This window comes from Octopus sinensis, linkage group LG4 (assembly GCF_006345805.1).
Source record: "Octopus sinensis linkage group LG4, ASM634580v1, whole genome shotgun sequence".
NCBI lineage: Eukaryota > Metazoa > Mollusca > Cephalopoda > Octopoda > Octopodidae > Octopus > Octopus sinensis.
This window is the reverse complement of record NC_043000.1, coordinates 92747253-92763968: the sequence shown is the minus strand read 5'-3', so window position 1 is coordinate 92763968 and position 16716 is coordinate 92747253.

Sequence of the window (16716 nt, the reverse complement as noted above, 5' to 3'; positions counted from 1 at the left end):
ACGAAACATAAGCCATTGTTGGTGAGGTTTTTCTGCTTTTACAAAGTGTTCAGAACCTAACAAAACAAGCCCATTGTCTCCATCGCCGCCGCCGCCACCACCGCCACCACTGCCATCCCTTCATCTCGGCAAATACACCCACAGCACCACCACCAGTGCTACAATCACCACCAGCACCACCACCACTGGCCCCCTCTATCGCCGCCGTTATTTCTGCCATCAGTTTCATCATAGACCGAGTTAAGCCAACCACTATCACGATCTTGTCTGACCACCCCTGCCCCCACCCCCATCATACGCCCCCACCTTCCCCATGACCATCAATACTTGGTGTGCCTCCTCCACTATTATTCAACCAACTTTTTATTTTATTTTATTAAGATTAGAGAATATAAACATGCACCACACACGCACACTTACACACACAAACATACATACAGAAAATAAACAAATTTATATATATATATGTGAGTGGGAGGGGGGGTTGTGTTTATGTATATGCAAACATATATATGTCTATACAGATATATTTACTCATGTATATGTGTGTGTGTATATATATATATATATATATATATAAGTAGATAGATTGATTGATAGATAGATAGTGAGAGAGAGAGAGGAAGAATAGGAGAGAGAGAGAGAGATATGTATATATCTATATACATATACATACTTACACTTTATACAACACATACAGAAACTTATATACACACATTGCAATATGTATGCTTCACATACATATATACACATTATATATATTGTACATATATATAATATATATAATGGATGTGTATATATGTATTTGTAATGCATTTATATATGTATATAAATGTTTACATATATAGACACACACATATACATATATATAACACATGTATATACATATATATAATACAGATATAGACACACACATGTGATATATATATATATATATATATATATATATATATATGTATGTATATACACATATACATACAAACATACATATCTGTATGTATATATGTATATATATATGTGTGTGTGTGTATTCAAGTGTGTATGAATATATGCACTTAGCCACTTCACTGCATGTACACATGGCCTTGTATACTCGGTGTATATAATGTAAACATTAAATGGAGAGAGGAAGAAAAATAAAGACTTCAACAATAGATTAAGAGGAAAAAGCTTAAAGTGAAAGTGAAAGTGAAAGAAGATAGATTGCATTAAAAAACAAGGAAAGAAAATAGATATAAAATGCTTAGAAAAACATAAACAAACAAACAAAATCAAACAACAGATCAAATTAATGATCTAATACGTGAGTAACACAAAGAAGAATCTGTGGTAAAGGCTTCGGCTCTGAAGTCAACTTTCTTTGTAAAGCTATATAGATGTGGAGCTGATGCTGATGTTGATGTTAGAATATAGCCCCAGGTCAGTACTGATTGAGCACATTTAAGATCAAAGGAGGTCCAGCCATGAACATCACATTTTTAGTTTTGCCTATGCTTTTGTTGTTCCTTGTTTTTTTTGTTATTTTTTTGTGGATATCGGTGCAAGCATGGCTGTGTGGTGAAGATGATTGGTTTGCATGTGAAGATCATGTGTTCAGTCCCATTGCACGTGACTTTGGTCAAGTGTCTTCTACTACAACGCTGAGCTGACCAAAATCTTGTGAGGGTATTTGGTAATCGGAAACTGTGAAAACTCATCTTAAATACATATGTATGGGCACAAGAGTTCTGTGTGGTAAGAAGCTTGCTTCCCAACCACATTTTTCCGAGTGGGCAAGTATCTTCTACTATAGCCTTGGGCTGACCAAAGCCTTGTAAGTGGGTTTGGTAGATAGAAACTAAAAGAAGTGTGTCATATATATATATATGTGAGTGTGTGTGTGAGTATCTGTCTATCTATCTATCTATCTATCTATCTATCTATCTATCTATCTATCTATCTATCTATCTATCTATCTATCTATCTGTATGTATGTATGTATGTATGTATGCATGCATGCATGTATGTATGTATGTATGTATTTATGTATGTATGTATGTATCTCTGCAACTTAGTATTTTGGCAAAAGAGACCAATTGAATAAGCATTAGGCTTACAAAGAATAAGTCCTGGGTTCAAATGACTGAAACAAGTAGAAGAATAAAAGAATAAAAAGTATATGTATATATGTACATGTGTGTGTGTGTATGTGTTTATGTGTGTGTGCATATATATGTATGTGTAAACATATATATATATATATACAGAGAGAGAGAGAGAGAGATACTTGGCCTTGCGGTTAGGGTATCGCTCTCCAGAATGCAAAGTCATGGTTTCAATTCCTTGACTGAGTGGTGCATTGTGTTTTTGAGCAAAACATTCCATCTCAAATCATTCTGCAATTACTTCAATACTGATGTGTGGTACACCTCACACCTTTTCAGACATTGTCAATTTGACAGAAGGAGTGAGCTAATGAAAAACAAATACAGTTGATGACTATAAAAAATCATTTGCACTGGTTGTTCAGCAGACACTGAGCATACATATATTGTCTTCAATGGGAGAGTCTTTTATATATATGTGTGTGGTCTGTGCCAGTCCCACTGGACTGGCTGCTATGACAGTGGCATGTAAAAAGCACTACTTGGATGGGGTCATTACCAGTCCCACCTGACTGGCTCAAATGCTGGTGACATGTAAAAAGCACCATTTGAGTGTGGCTGATGCCAGTTCTGCCTTATTGGCTCCTGTGCCAGTGGCACATAAAAAGCACCATTCGAGCATGGTCAATGCCAGTAATGCTTGACTGAGCCCCATGCTGGTAGCATGTAAAAATTCCCCACTACACTCTCGGAGTGGTTGGTGTTAGGAAGGGTATCCAGCTGTAGAAAACTTGCCAGATCAGCCTGAAGCCTGGTGCAGCCTCCTAGCTTGCCAGTCCTCTGTTAAACCATCCAACCCATACCAGCATGGAAAGCAGACATTAAGCGATAATGATAAGGAGGATGATGATGTGTGTATATATATATATATATATATATGTATATACGTACATGTATTTATATATATATCTGTAAAATAATATGTGACAATTATACAATAGCCAAGATAAAACTCTGAGTTTCGGATGCCAAGGGGGAAGAGAGAGACAAATAAATTTGTAAATATATACATATAAATATATACATACATACACCGAAGAGATGGTGTTGTGGATTTCCACCTTGGCATCTGAAACTCAGAGTTTTATCTTGGCTATTGTATAATAGTCACATATTATTTTACAGATAAATTTCCTCTATTTACATAATATTGAGGTCTCTTTTTTTCTTTTGTTATCTTACCGTTTTTACCATTATATATATATATATATATATATACAATATATATATACATATATATATATATACATACATATATATATATATATAATATATATATATATATATATATATATACATGCAATTGCAGTGTAGGAGGTGTTTATAAGCCATTTAAAAAACACACCAACACCGTTAGATTCACTTCAGCATTTAAATTTAATTTGACAAAATATTTTCATTGCTTTGAGGCCACAACCTATTCACTAATAAAATTGCATGCTATATATACATATACATATATACATCATACATATATATAGAGAGAGAGATAGAGAGAGAGAGAGAGACAAATAAATATACAAATACATACATACATACATACATACATACGTACTACATACATACATACATACATACATACATACATACATATATTCATGCATACATATATATATGAATACATACACATCATCACCATCATCATTGTTTTAACATTCACTTTCCATGCTGGCATGGGTTGGATGGTTTGACCGAGTACTGGCAAGCCAGGAGGCTGCATGAGACTCCAATCTGATCTGGCAAGGTTTCTACAGTTGGATACAGTTTATGCCTACCAAATACCCTCTGCTTCACGTTTGGAAACAATGAAGTTAATAAAATAAAGTGGGGTTTGGTTCAAAATTTTCTCGGAAAGCTTAGATCACTAAAATATCGTAGTTTAGGGGTGGTCTCGGACAAGTTTGTATCAAAAGGGTTATGGAAGTTTATACATACTTACATGTGTGTGTGTGTGTACACATATATACATATACCTATGCATATGTGTGTATGTATATATGTATATATGATGCATTTCTCTCTCTATATATATTATTTATACATATATATGTATATATATATATATATATATATATATATATATATATATATATGCACACATACATATACATGCACATATATTGTGTATACCTATATACACAGCCATGCATGCATATATGTGTGTGTGTGTGTGTATACATGTATACACATACATACACACATATTTATGTATGAACAAAAAATACGTAGCAGGAAAAATAATACTGCCCCCCCCACCCCCGTCACCACTACCACTACCATTACCTACAAATGATAAATAAAAGGAAAAGAAAAAATTAGAATATCCACAGCTATAAAAAAAAAAAGAAAAATTATTAAGAGATAAGTTTTCTGAAATCCTATTACAAGTTTACTTCAATGATACTCAGAAAAATCTTCATGGTAGATTATAACAGCTGTTAAGATATCAGTCGAAAAGAAAACATATCAGCAGAAACTGCAAACTTCAGTATCAACCTATATGTAAGATGTATGTTAATTTATTAGCAGAAAAAATAAGGTATATCCTGTACCCCCCATCGAGCTGTTATGACACTGCTGAACAATTTTGTCTTGTGTAACTCCAATCAGAAAATATAAAATGAATAAGATAAAGAAGGAAGAAGTCAAAGCCAGTATAGAGGACTGAGTTGATAAGCTCCTGGACTAGAAGCTCAAAACGTTGTTGGTCTTGTTTTCTCTTGTCTCTGATGCTCTGGTGTTGAACTGGGTTGTCTGAGCATTGGGCATAATTCATTCTCTTTCTCTTTTCTCTTTTACTGGTTTCAGTCATTTGACTGCAGCCATGCTGGAGCACCACCTTTAGTCGAGCATATCGACCCCGGGACTTATTTTTTTGTAAGCCCAGTACTTATTCTATCGGTCTATTTTGCCGAACCACTAAGTGACGACGATGTAAACACACCAGCATCGGTTGTCAAGCAATGCTAGGGAGGCAAACACAGACACACAAACATACACACATATATATATATACATATATACGATGGGCTTCTTTCAGTTTCCGTCTACCAAATCCACTCACAAAGTTTTGGTTGGCCCGAGCCTATAGTAGAAGACACTTGCCCAAGATGCCATGCAGTGGGACTGAGCCCGGAACCATGTGGTTGGTAAACAAGCTACTTACCACACAGCCACTCCTGCACCTATGTGGTATTTGTTCTGGTTTTCTGTGCTGCAAGTTCAAATCAAATTTTATGAAGGTTAACTTTGCCTTTTGTTCTTTTGGCTGTGTGGTAAGATGCTTACCTCCCAACCACATGGTTCTGGGTTCAGTCCCACTACATGGCACCTTGGACAAGTGTCTTCTACTATAGCTTTGGGATGACACAAGTCTTGTGAGTGGATTTGGTAGAAGGAAACTGAAAGAAGCCTGTCATACACACACACACACACATATATATTTGTATATATAAAACTATATATATATTTTCCCCCTCTCTCTTGGAGAAGCACAAGCACTTATACATATGGCAGTAAATTCTGCCTACCAAATTCACTTACAAAGCTTTGGTTGGCCTGTGACTATAGCAGAAGACACTTGCCCAAGGTTCCACACTGTGGGGCTCAACATGAAACCATGTAGCTGGGATGCAAGCTTCCTAACCACACAGTCATGCCTAATGTATATATATATATATATAAAGTTAATCCAAACAAGAAAGCACAAAAAAAACACAACAACGTGAGGACGTGGAACAAATATAGTATTATTGGACGCTCAGGATAGAAGGAAAGAAGGAGGGATTAACGTTTCGAGCGGAGCTCTTCGTCGGAAACATAGGAGAAGGGAAGATAGAGGAAAAAAAATCGCCAATGGTACACACGAGGTCACATTTTGAAAAAAAAGGGGTATGTATATATGTGTGTGTGTTTGTCCCCCACCATCACTTGACAACTTGTTGGTGTGTTTACATCCCTGTAACCTAGTGGTTTGGTAAAAGAGACCAATAGAATAAGTACTAGGCTTACAAAGAATAAGTCCTGGAGTCAATTTGTTTGACTAAAGGCGGTGCTCCAGCCTGGCCGCAGTCAATTGACTGAAACAAGTGAAAGAATAAATTCTGTGGTTCAGATAACACCATGCCTTACTTTGATGATGGCTTTCGCTGCCCAGTTTCAGAGCACAACCAGATACTTTAAGCATCTTTAGCAGACTCTCCTCTGTCACAAGCATTTGGATCAAGTTTCTAGCTCCAAGATACCTTCCTCCCTCTACCCCCATCAACTTAGGAGACCCTGTATAGCAATGGTTCTCAACCATTTTTTGCCTATGGATCCATTTGGTTCCTATTTTAATCTGATGATAACCATTTGTTGTTTAAAAAAAAAATCTCATATTTTTATGATTAACCCTTTCGTTACCAACCCGGCTGAAACCAGCTCTGGTTCTTTAGTATAAATATCTTGTTTTCATAAGTTTTGAATTCAAATCTTCCACGAAATCTTAGTCACAATTTATGTTCCTAACACTAGCTCAATGATAGCGATGTTATTTTACTAAATTCTTAGTTATATTTAAAATGATTGGAAGAAACACAGAGCATCTCAAAATAAATAGAGTAACAAAAGGGTTAAATATTATTAGGAATTGTATTAAAAAAATTGTTAAAATGTTTTGTGTATTGTAGAAGTATAACTGATTTATTGCACATACATTTTCAGTAACTAAATCTTGTATGGATCCCTAAGGTCATGTGGACACCTGATGAGAACCCCTCCTGTAAATAAATGATTTTGGGTAGTGTCCTGAGTAAAAGATAAAAAAGAAAATGTCCATGATAAAAGCTAATCATTTCCTGAATCTCAATCATCCTTATGGCCCAGCTTTCATAATTCTATGGGCATGATTACTAAATCACTGCACTACATTCTCTAGGCAGGATTCATATATTTCCTGTATATTTTTTTAGCATATGCATTTAACTTGCTATTGAAACTTAAGCTCTTAAAATTCATTAAAATGACAGATCTATCAAACTTTCAAATAGGTCGAATTGTTGGTGCTTGTATGGCAGGTGCTAGCATAATGAAAACAGCCAAAATGTTTGGTGTATCAAGAAGTACTGTCTCAAAAATAATGACAGCCGTTGAGAAAGAGGAAAAAACCTCCTTGTCGAAACAAAATCTGGAAAAAAACCAAAACTTTCAGATAGGGACCATCATACTGTTTGCTCATGTTTCAAACAATTTTGAAAATACTGATTTTCAGATTTTGATACAAATCCCAGAAATTTTAGCAGGGGAGGTATGCTGGTTACATCGATTTCAGTGTTCAGCAGGTACTTATTTAATTGTCCTTTTAACCCTTTTGATGCCAACCCAGCTGGCTCTATAGTACAAAAGTCTTGTTTTCATAAGTTCTGAATTAAAATCTTCCACCAAACCTTAGTCCCAATTATGTTCCTAACACTAGCTCAATGATAGCGATGTTATTTTACTAAATTCTTAGTTATATTTAAAATGATTGGAAGAAACACAGAGCATCTCAAAATAAATAGAGTAACAAAAGGGTTAAATATTATTAGGAATTGTATTAAAAAAATTGTTAAAATGTTTTGTGTATTGTAGAAGTATAACTGATTTATTGCACATACATTTTCAGTAACTAAATCTTGTATGGATCCCTAAAGGTCATGTGGACACCTGATGAGAACCCCTCCTGTAAATAAATGATTTTGGGTAGTGTCCTGAGTAAAAGATAAAAAAGAAAATGTCCATGATAAAAGCTAATCATTTCCTGAATCTCAATCATCCTTATGGCCCAGCTTTCATAATTCTATGGGCATGATTACTAAATCACTGCACTACATTCTCTAGGCAGGATTCATATATTTCCTGTATATTTTTTTAGCATATGCATTTAACTTGCTATTGAAACTTAAGCTCTTAAAATTCATTAAAATGACAGATCTATCAAACTTTCAAATAGGTCGAATTGTTGGTGCTTGTATGGCAGGTGCTAGCATAATGAAAACAGCCAAAATGTTTGGTGTATCAAGAAGTACTGTCTCAAAAATAATGACAGCCGTTGAGAAAGAGGAAAAAACCTCCTTGTCGAAACAAAATCTGGAAAAAAACCAAAACTTTCAGATAGGGACCATCATACTGTTTGCTCATGTTTCAAACAATTTTGAAAATACTGATTTTCAGATTTTGATACAAATCCCAGAAATTTTAGCAGGGGAGGTATGCTGGTTACATCGATTTCAGTGTTCAGCAGGTACTTATTTAATTGTCCTTTTAACCCTTTTGATGCCAACCCAGCTGGCTCTATAGTACAAAAGTCTTGTTTTCATAAGTTCTGAATTAAAATCTTCCACCAAACCTTAGTCCCAATTTATGTTCCTAACACTAGCTTAATGATAACTAAGTTATATTTAAAATTAATTGAAAGAAATACAGAACATCTCAAAAGAAAAATGGTAACAAAAGGGTTAAGAATGAAAGGCCACCCCTCAGAGGAATTTGAACTCAAAACTTCAAGAGCCAGACAAAATGCAGCTAAGCCTTTTGACCCACAAGCTAGCTATTCTGCCTGCTGGAAAGTTTAATAAAATAATTTAGTTATTATTAAGCTGGTGTCTGTGTCATAAATTAACATGAAATTTTGGTGCAAAATTTTAATTAAGGTCACTTTGACACAAGAAGTTTGTTTCATTGAATGAAGGGTGGTTTTCGACAGATTGGTGCCAAAAGGGTGAAGGATGAACAGAGATTCAATACACTTTGAATTAAGTAAACATTAATGATCAGATTGGCAACATTAAATGGGCAAACCCCATTTTTGTCAGATACAAATTAATAAACTTCTTAGTCTATTTACTATTTCAATGTATTTAGCATTTCATACAATAATTGATCTCTTTATTATTTTCTTCATAGATAAGACCATTTGAAAGAATCAGATCACAACTAGTATATTATGAGGTGAGAGGGGGACTGAAAAATTCCTGGTTTTAAGGGTATCTCAAAAGGCCTGGCTGGAGGCTCAACCTTCTGAGTTCATTTACAGGGCTTAGGAAAACTTAAGGAATACTGCAATAAGTGTGTGAATCTGAGAGGGAAATATGTTGGATAAAATAATAATTGACTGATCCTCCTGTATTACTATTTACCCAAAAGCCAGGAACTTTTCAGCACCACCTCATGCGTGTGTGTGTGTGTGTGTGTGTGTGTGTTTGTATGTGTTTGTTTGCCTCCCCACCATTGCTTGACAACCGATGCTGGTTGTGTTTACTTAGTGGTTCAGCAAAAGAGACCGATAGAATAAGTACAAGGCTTACAAAGAATAAGTCCTAGGGTCGATTTGTTTGACTAAAGACGGTGCTCCAGTATAGCCACTGTCAAATAACTGATAGAGATAAAAGAGTACATGGATTGTTGTAACAACAAAACCACAAGAAATTTTATAACACCTGAAAAGCTTAACATTATCATTTTTTTTATAATCTTTTTTTTCTGTTTCTCAAATCTAAAATTATTTTAGAAGCCAGTAATTTTGTCTTGAAATCAGCACCAGCACCATGCCTGCCCAAATGTGACGGAAGAGATCTCTAATGCACATATCAATTAATTTCCATTTATTCAAACTGAAGACTTTCACAAGTCAGTGTCTTGTGTTTTTTATTGGAAAATACATGCAATACAAAGCCTTGTGTGCAAATTTGGTTAGTTAATAGAACTTGAAATGACCCTGTCATATACGTGTGTGTGTGTGCATGGTTTTTGTGTACGTGGGTGTATGCATGTATGCATATATATATATATATATATATATATAAAATATAAATTAGAGATAAAATATACATATATATATATATGTACGATAAAATATACATATATATATATATTACACACACACACAAACATATATGTATTAATGGCTCAGTGATTAGAGTGCTGGGCTCACGACACATATAGGGTATTCAATGGAAATTGAATACACATACACATATATATATAAATGTATGTATATATATATATATATATATATATATATATATATATATATATAATATATATATATATATATATATATATAATATACCATGATGTAGTGAATTCAATTCCCAGACCGGGCTGTGTGTCTTGTTCATTAGCAAGACATTTTATTTCACATTGTTCCAGTTCACTCAGCTATAGAAATGAGCTGCAATGTCACTGGTTCCAAGCTGTTTCAGCCTTCACCTTTCCATTGAATAACATTGGTGGTATGGAGAAAGGAGGCTGGTATGCATGGGTGACTGCTGGTCTTCCATAAACAACTTTGCCTGGACTTGTACTTTGGAGGCGGACTGTCTAGGTACAATCCCAAGACACTCATGACCAAAGGGTATCTTAACTCTACCCTATATATATATATATACACCAATTAAGGACTGAACACGAAAAGTGGACAGTCAACATGCTAGATATAGACGTCAAATCGCCATTCACCACAAAAGATTATGTTCTCAGATTGATCTGAGAACATAATCTTTTGTGGTGAATGGCGATTTGACGTCTATATCTAGCATGTTGACTGTCCACTTTTCGTGTTCAGTCCTTAATTGGTATATATAAATATTTTAATCTTCGGATTCTTTTTTAATATGCTAGACCACTGGTCTTAATTGATAAATATCAATTTCTACCCTTAATTAATTTTATATATATATACATATATATATATATATACACACATACACATATATATATAAATGTATGTATATATATATATATAATATATATATATATATATATATACAAAATAATATAAGGATAGAGAGGAGGTATAAGATGGAAAAGTTTATTTCACCAATTGACATCCATACAACTATGATTGTTTTGCAGCCTTAGTTTTGTTGTGGTTTGCTAAGTGGTTTGTAGCCTGATCCATTAAAGCAGCTTTTTTATGAGTACCACTGGATTTCTTAAATCCATATATTGTGCATTAAATTTGTGTGTGTGTGTCATTGTCCTCATGTAGCTTCTGTGTTCCATACTGGCTTGATTGGATGATTTGACAAGATTCTATGGGCCCAAGGACTGCATTGTGCTTGGGTGATTGCTTTTCATGCTACCAGTACAAGTGAGGTTGCCTTGTTTTTTGCGAGATTACAAGCCCTAAATAGGAATGGTCACCTTTATGCTAGGAGACCTAGAGTAAGAGAGGAGTAAAGATAGAAGCAAAGGGGCTAGAACTGAACAAATTTTGTATTGTAGAGTAGCTACAAAACTACTCCCATTTTTGAAGAGAGGATGGGGTGATCAAATGGAGCAATGAAAAATGCAAAGGTGATGAAGTGTCAGAGTGGATTTTCTAGGTACAAAATGGGTAGAGATGAGGGGAGCCAAAGGACTAGTAGTAGGGAAAGGAGTAGGAGGTGACTGAAAGTGTGAAACAGCAGAATAGTAACAATGAAACAGTAGACAGGAGAAGGACAAGAGAGAGAGAGAGAGAGAGAGATGATGTTAGGGGATGTAGGTATCTGGAAGGGGAAGGAAATTGGTGCAAAGACTCAGTTGTGCATCTATAAGGCAGGGTTGAAAAGTCCTTGGCTCTGGGTTAAAGAAAATACAGGAAGATCAGTTTATTATGATTTTAGTCAACATATTCTCCTCTCAGATTTACACACTTATTGCAGTGGTCCTTCAGTTTTTCTAAGCCCTGCAAAAGAACTCAGAAGGCTGGGCCTCCAGCCAGGCCTTTCATAATACCCTTGAAGCTAGGAACTTTACAGCACCTTCTTTTATATATTTATATATAGATACTGTTCTACTAGAACTTAGTATAGATGATGAGAAGGAGGTTGGAGGATTAGGTGGAGGATGAAGAAGGGGTGGAGGAAGAGGTAGAAGAGGAGGAGGATGGTGAAAAGCAATCTAAACAGTTAGAAAGAGTGTTCTGACTGTTATTTCTAGCAGATGTAGCAACAATGTAGATGCTCCTCTCATTGGCTCATAGTGCCACCCTAATTCTTAAGCTGGTGTCATGACTCAGTATTTGAAGAGCGGAGTCTGTATTATTTATAAACACCTACATGCTTCTTCTTCTTCTTCTTCTTCTTCTTCTTCTTCTTCTTCTTCTTCTTCTTCTCCTCCTCCTCCTCCTCCTCCTTCCCCTCCTCCACCTGCTCCTCCTCTTTTCATCATCATTGCTGTCATCTCCATCGTCATCATCGTTGTTGCAATCATCCTCATCGTCATCATCATCATCATCATCGTCATCATCGTCATCGTGATCATCCTCCTCCTCATCATCATCATCATGTTGCTGAGCTGGTAGAATTCTTAGCTTGTTGGACAAAATACCACTAAAGAATTTTGTCCCACTTTATTTTCTGAGTTCAAATTCTTCTAAAGTTGTCTTTGCCTTTCATCCTTTCAGGGTCGATGAATGAGGTATCAGTCAAGCACTGGTGTCAATGTAATCAACTAGGCTCCTCCCACAAAATCTTGCACATTGTGAAACGATTATTATGATACAGTTATTAACCTTATTATTGATGATGATGATGATGATGTTGATAGTGGTGGTGACAACGACGACGATGATGATCATAATGGTTATGATGATGATGGTGATGATGATGGTGGTGACGATGATGAGGAGGAGCATGGAGGAGGAGGGTGGAGGATGAAGAGGGGGTGGAGGATGAAGAGGGGGTGGAGGAAGAGGTGAAGGAGGAGCAGGACGAGGATAGTGAAATCTGAGGCAACTAGCATAATTTTGAGAAAATGAATTTAGGCTTAAAATAAGTATTTCTTTTTGTTGGTGTTGCATTTGTGTGTGTGTGTGTGTGTGTGTGACACGTATGAATGGATAAATATGTTTCTGAATCTTAATATGTGCCTACGAAGCAATTTATATTGATATCAGAGGCACATGTGAGTATTTCAGTGCATGTAAAATCTGTGTAGGAGTGTACAGGAGAGAGATGGTAAGTGGGTAGATATATGAGTGTGCGTGTATTTGTATTTGTATCTGAAAGTATGTATGCATGCATGTGTATCTATTAGATACATCTGTCTTTATGTATTTATATGAGAAATATATATATATATATATATATATACATATATTAGCATATATATATGTGTGTATATATATATTATATATATATATGTATATATAAATATGCACACATATATATATATATATATATATATCATATACACATATATGTATGTATATATTTACATATATATACATATATATATGTGTATATATATATGTGTGTGTGTGTATGTATGTTTGTATGTATATATATGTACATATATATATACTTATATATATGCATGTGTATAGATATATATATATATATATACATGGATGTATGCATGTTGTTGTTAAATGCTGGTATATGCAAAATGTTGAAGGCCTTAAAAGCAGTGCGCTCAATATCATTGCATGCTTGCATATGTGAGTGTACATGTGTGTCGGTGTTTACAACCTGAATAACATTGTGCCTGTGTGTTTTTTGCTATATAAATCAATGTGATAATTTGCTTCAATATAAAACAGCATTTCTTTTTAAAATTGTAAAGAAATAGAATGGAATGGAGCATGTTTCTGTAAATAAATAACAAGAGGAGGGGAACAATTAAGAAAAAAATAAATAAATAAAAGGAAACTGCGTAAGCATGTTTTAATGAATTATTACATAGAAAAACAGATGCATGTGTGTGCATATGTAAATATATACATATATATACGAATGCATCTAGGTATACATATATACATATGAATGCATAAACACTTATGATCAAAGAATTATGAATGAACGTGCATGTACTTACCTGTGTGTGTATGAACATGTGTGTGTGTGTATATACATTCATATAAATATAATATATATATATACACATATATAAATACATACATATGTAGATATATATACATGGAGAGAGGGAGAGTTAGACAAATAGATATACATACATACACACTCATATATATATATATATAAAATATAAATTAGAGATAAAATTAGATATATATATATATATATATATATAAAGAGATATAAATACAAAATTATATTTATATATATATATATATATATATAGGCATGCATGTGTGCATGTGGGTGTTTGCATAGCTATCAATCTCCACAAATATATACACCTGCATATATATATATATGCAGGTTTTCTTTTATTATAATATGAAATAAATAAACACTATTTCATTTAGATTGAAAAACGCAAGATGAAGAAAAACCAGTGATGCACCTTGATGATGTTCGTTTAAATGAAGAAAGTCACGTTCAAAGAATAATTTAACACCAATTTCTCAAAATAAGCAAACAATTAATCAAACATATATAATATTTATTGAAGAATTACTTTCGTATTCCTTAGATTGTGTCTAAGGAAAAAGGAATATAAACTTAAAATTTACAAAAGGATGGTTGAAAAGTGGGATATATAGAGGGATGTGTTTAGTGTTATAGGGGCATATATTTGTGTTAATCCTAAACTAAATAATTATGAAAGCTGATGAATACTTCCTATACAAGAAAGGGTTTTTATAAAAATCATGTTTGAAGGATATATATTCATATATATATATATATATATATATATATATATATATATATATATATATATTATATGCACATACATAAATACATAGACACACAAACACATACATTTATACACACACACACATGCATTTATACACACTCACACATATACACACACAAGAATACATACATAGGCATGTGCAGATACATTGGTATATAAATGTGTGTGTGTGTGAGCATGTGTGTCCACATGTGTATAGAAATATATATGTATCGTATACAGACATTCAATATAATTCACATGCACATTTTATATTTATGCATATATGATACATAAATTGTGTATATAATTATAATCATCATCATTTCAACAACAATTTATCTTAACTGGTACATGATCATTTAACATCCATGTTCCATGCTGGCATGGGCTGCACTATCTATCTATCTATCTATCTATCTATCTATCTATCTATCTATCTATCTATCTATCTATCTATCTATCTATCTATCTATCATCTGTCTGTCTGACTGGCTATTTGTCTATCTATCTGTCTATCTGTCTCTGTCTGTCTGTCTGTCTGTCTCTCTCTCTCTCTATCTATTTATCTATCTTCCTCCCTGTTTCTCTGCCTCTTTCTCTCTCTATCTCTCTCTCTCTCCTACATGAGGTGGTGATATAGTGATAGCCTGAAGGATATCAATCCATTCAATGTTTGTTATCAATTTACACACACACACACACACACACATACACACACACACACACACGCACACACACATATATATATATATATACATATATATACACACACATATATATACATATATACACACATATATGTATATATATATGCATATATACATACACACACATATATACATATATATATATACATATAAATATACATATTTACACATATACAAGATGTGTTCTAAAAGCATCCAACTTTTGTTTTTCCTGCCAAAGCTAATGCTTCTAGAGAAAAATCCTTCAGGTGAGAAATGACACCACTCTTCTTGCATTATGTGTGAAGATTTTCATGTAGGTAGCCTGAGTCAGTTACCAGCTGTTATGCCTAGAGTAGAAGTGCATAGTGTGCGCTCATCATAGTTTCATTTTCACACAGGATGATCAAACACATTGAGCAGAGACCATAAACCCATGTCTCATTACCAAAAATGATAGTCTTTATAAAGTCTAGGTCCTGATTTGCACAGTCCAGGATGTGCTGAACGATTTCCATGTGGAGATGTTGCTGTTGCTCTGCCAGCACCTTGGGGACGAATTTCACTGACATTCTTTGCAAGCACAAATCCTCTGTTAAAATAGAATGTACTGATCTTGTATTTATTTCTTCTTTACGTGCAATGTCCTGGATTGTTATATGACAGTCTTCCATTATTATTAGCCGAATCTTCAGAATTAGCTCTTTATTTTGGCTTGTAAAAGGTCTGCTCAAGAGTGCATCACTTTCCACTCAGGCACCGCCACGTTTGAAGCAGTGGTAGCACTTCTTGATCAGGGTTTTACTCATGGCACCATCGCCAGAGGCATGCTGAATTTTCTAGATGGTTTGAGCTTAAGTATCACCAAGCTTTTGGCAAAACTTGTTGCAATATCTCAATGTGTTCGGTGAAAGCAAAAATCCAGTGAACATACACTACATGTCTGTACTCTAGGAGGAACTGCCAGAAACTACTGTGACACAGTGGCACCAAAATTTCCACACATGCACAGAAAGAGTAGCGTCACCTCCCCAGCAAAGGATTTTGCTCATACAGTATTAGTTTTGGCAGGAAAAAATAAAGTCAGATACTTTTTGAATGCACCTTGTTTATATATATATATATATATACATACAGTTGAAAGAGGTAGGATGTGTGTTGTAATCCAAAGTTGGACTGTTATAACGTCCACTCCAGTATAGCAGTATAGTTAGTTAGACAAGTAAAGACATGCCTCTATGGCTGACTTCACTGACTTTTCGACCATTCTACTTCCTATGTCACAGTATTTGTTA